Consider the following 4,521-nt stretch of genomic DNA (forward strand, 5'->3'; position numbering starts at 1 on the left):
ACCATCCCTCCTGGCCTTCAGGAAGAAAGCAACTTTCCACCATACAGCACTTCAGCCTTCCAGATACTTGGGGAAAATAGAACACTTTAGGCCAAGACTGAAACCACAAAGGGAATTAAATAGTACACTTCTCCTTCTGTTTCCTGGGAAGATACAACTCTGGGTTAAAAAAGAGAGTTTTGAGTGAAGTATCTTCCAGATAGAAGGCAGGGACGCAGTGTGGTGTGGTGGACAAAGCCACACACGGGAATCAGAAGGGATGGGTTTAGGCCCAGCCCGATCACTAACTCACTGTATGACCTGAGCTAGTCCCTTCCCCTCCCTGGGACTCAGATTCCGCATCAGAAAAATCAAGGGGCTGAGTTTGAATCTCTCCAAAGGCTCTTCCATCTCAGAAGATCAGGCTCCCTCATCACAGACTGTGAACTAAGATTCCAGGCAATGTTCTCGAAGCCCCCAACCAAAGGAAAGTTCCCCGCACTGGCATAAAACCGATGGTACTAGTAGTATCTGGCTGCGTGTCACCTCAAGCGGAGTCAGGATTTGGGGACAAGTTCAGGGCACCTTGACAAATGGTGTGAACAGTAGGATCTAAAGTGTGTAAAACGGACCATCCGGAATCTAATGCCTTCTGGGTATTTGGAAAACCACCTGACCAGGCTTGACTCCATTGCAGTTAAGACTGACAAATAAGTCAACAACAGACAGCTTTTGTTTCCTGTCAGGAAAATGCTGTGAATTGGGCAAGCGCTCAGTCAAGGTGATCAGTCATTTGCTCAGAGAAGAGCTGCTGCCATCGCCCGCATAAGCTCTTTCCCTGCTTCAGATACTCTCGGAGGGCTTTTAAGGCCCCACAGCATTGATGATAGACAGTGATGACTCTGAAAATGGTGAGAAGGACTTCTGAGCAGCAGCCACCTCCTCTCCTGACGTCAGGCACGACATTTCAACCCGCATTTACATTTGTCCGTCTTCGAAGGAGCACCTTGTTTGTTTTGAGAGAAGGACCACTGACTTGAAATATAAGCCCGTGAGGTTATGCTTCCGAAGGAAAAAGGGACCCTTAACTGCTATGCAAAAGAATGGAGCAAAATTTACATTGTTCTCAATTAGCAGGAGAGAAAAAGGAGTAGGGACTCAGGAAAGTTTGTCAGAGAAAGACTAGAAATGATTTAAACGAAGAAAAAAAAAAACCAAAAACAGCAGTGGTGGTATGGATGAGAGGGACTTGGGAGAACAAAAACGGCTAAGGGCAAGATGTAAGTAATTTGCTGAGCAGGGTGTTATGTCGACCCCTTCCTAGGTCTCCACTATGAAATATTCAGTAAAGTGTACATTTCTCTTTAACACTTTCTGTGAGTACATTCTTTGGGAGGACCGGGCACTGGAAGAAGTGTTGAATTCATCCAGCCAAGTGGTATGTGGTAAAAACAGACAGGTTGTGAGGACCCGAAGCCACAGAATAAGGGGGCACCTGGCATTTATACCCTAACTCTGTAGGACAGATGAATCCTGCTTAAACCAACTCACGCGCTCTTGAAAAGATAGCTGCAACCTAAGCATGTGTAACCTAAGCAAGTTTTCTACCGTCTCACATTCTAACTTGAGAAAGTTTCCATTTTCTTTTTCCAGCAACCGTCCTCTGAGCAGAGGTACCTGGCTGTCACCTCGTGAGGGGTTCTTAATCTCAGTCTCTGTCAAGCAATGCCCTGAAAGTCAACATGTGAAGACACAAGGGGGCACAGAATTTAAAGGAATCCAGCAGCACGACAAAAAAGTATAAGAGAATAATCATTAGTAACCCAAGGTAGGGATAACCCATAGGGAGAGGACAACAGCCTAGGAAGTTTAAAATGAAATTCTGTCACTCCCCAGGGGTTATGCACCCTCTGGAAATGCTGTGAGCCCATGACACCATCTACACAAGTAAAACAAATCATTTTCTAACTGGGAACCCAGGTTACCTGAAACATATGCCTCTTTGGTAAAAACTCATCTGGAGCTCACTGATTCTGCCCTCTCCCACCCCACCCCCCACACACACTTTACTTGTAGAACTTGGACAAGAGGGTGATGGGTGAGTTGATGAAAAATAATGAGTGTAAATGTATTTCTGCCTTTGGGAAAATTCATAGGGCTTTCTCTATACTTGGTGACTTTCTTCACCCCGTTTCTCCATCACACACCACTGTCTCTCCTGTGACTTCCTCGTCCAGTTCCTTCTCAGAATCCCGCCATCACACAAAGGTTGGCTCAGAGGAGGGCCCAGCACCTCCAGGAGGGTTGATATGAACACGCACTAAAGCAAGGAAGTGCTGAGGGAAACTGGGCAGCATTCACCCAACAAGGGAGGCTTCCAGAATCCCTGGAATACCACTGACTGTCCTGGGGGACAAAGCCCTTAAGAGGATACGGAAGTCAGTCAGTGTCATCTCTGGAAAGATCCTGAGAGATCAGCTGAGCCAGTGTTTGAACGGAAGCCTAAAATGGGGCAGAGACTAAAATCCTCGCACGTGGCTGGCGCTTGAGCGGGGATTTGAGCCCAGACTCCTTACGCCATTATTCCCCACCAGGCCGCACTGGTCCCCACTGCAGCCTTCCTGTAACTCCTCAGGTCACATCTTTCCAGCCCTGCACTGCAGTAGGCCCCAACCTTCAGGGATTCTTCTGTTTCTCTCTGCACCTCTCAAAACAATCTGGGATCATCATTCTAATGTGAGACATAGGTGGTGTGTAGATTTTGGACATGGTCAAATCACAGAAAAATGTTAGGGTCCCACGATGTCAAAGTTCTCTCTCTCAGAAACTGAAGAAATATATGCTAAGGACAATATTCTGCAATAAAAATATTAAAAGCTTGTCTTAATTTGAGGTTACGCATATATGTGTGTATGTATATATATGTATAAATGTGTGTATAAGCATGTACATATATGTATATTATATATTCACATATGTGTACATGTGTGTATATGCTTTCCCCTAATAATTGTTGTATAGGTCATCTGCTTAACCTGGGGTCCCAGGAAGAAACCTGATTCTTGCTCTGGGCATTGCGAAATTTAGATACTCTTGTATTTATTTTTAATTATGAAAAGAACAGAAAGTAATATTTCTCCCATGCCTCACCAGTGTATTTAATAACTATCAATATTTTGCTATACTTGGTTCTGCTTCTTTTAAAAAATAAAATAATACAGATAGAGCTGAAGTCTCACCCCTCCAACCATTTCCCTATGCCCTCCCCAGAGGTAACAACTACCTGGGAGTTTTCATGTCCCCTTCATTTACATAATTTCATATTTCTTGTCCCATAAGAATATACAGTACAATTTTGTGTGTTTTTTAAATTTTCAATAAATATCATACTTTATATAACATTTGTGACTTGAAATTTTTCACATAACGTTAAGTTTCTGAGATTTTTCCAGGCTGACCCACGTAGATCTAGGTCACTCATTTAACTGCTATTTTACTATTTCATTGTTTGAATATACCAGAGTGTGCTCATTCTCCTATGGATAAGCATGTAGTTTGTCTCCCTCTTTTGCTGCAATAAGGATCTTCCTGTACAGCTCCCCCTCCTTTCTGCCATTTTTCAATACAGCAAAAATCCTCTTTGAAAATTAGAAATAGTACCCTAAAGCTACTGAGTTAGCCTTGACCAGTGAGGGTTTAGACCCCTCTGTGGTCACAGCTCATAAGCTGGAGGCTTGGAATCTAAAGAGCCCTTTCCATCTTTCCTAAGAACCTCTCTGCTCTGTACAAACATTCCACGTGAAGTCCCAAGTGCCAGTGTGGTGCCAGGCCCCGGGCCAGGTGCCAGCCTATGCTTCAGCACAGTGTGTGCCATGGCTCTTCCAGGCTGCTGCAAAATCAGCTCTGGTCAGCGTGTGCTTAAAACACGCCTTTCCAAAGCACTCTGGGGCTCCCCCTGGATCCAGTTCTCTTTCCGGAGAATAAATGAAAAATCCCAGACTGCAAGACGAATGAGCACAACCCCAGAAGGAAATTTCTCTCCCAAGACCAAACGTCCATGTTCCTTGGGCTCTGTTCCCTTTTCTCTTCAGACTCCACACTGTCTCCCTGGGTGACTTCATCAACGCCCTTGCTATCAAATGACATCTTCTTGCCAATGACTACATCATCTCTGCCTTCAGTCTGGTTCTTTTCCTAAAATCCAGCCCCATACATTGAGTAGCTATCGCACTCTACCCATTAGTCAATGTCTAGTACAGTGGCTTTCAAACTTTTTTTTTTTTTACCATGACCCAGAGAAAGAAACACTTTAGTTCACAAATGATTGCATGTACGTGTGCACACACAAACGACAACAACACACACACCTAAGACAAGCATTTCATTAAGTAATACTTACCCTTACTATTTGTGACTAAGGAAAAAAATCTTGTTATGACCACCTGAATTGATTTTATGATGCTCTAATGAGTCACAACCCACAACTATTCAAGCTTGCCTTTCCCTGCTCCAGAGGTGGGGAAGCTAAAGATATACTTTCCT

Source organism: Mesoplodon densirostris, chromosome 6 (assembly GCF_025265405.1).
Source record: "Mesoplodon densirostris isolate mMesDen1 chromosome 6, mMesDen1 primary haplotype, whole genome shotgun sequence".
NCBI classification, from domain to species: domain Eukaryota; kingdom Metazoa; phylum Chordata; class Mammalia; order Artiodactyla; family Ziphiidae; genus Mesoplodon; species Mesoplodon densirostris.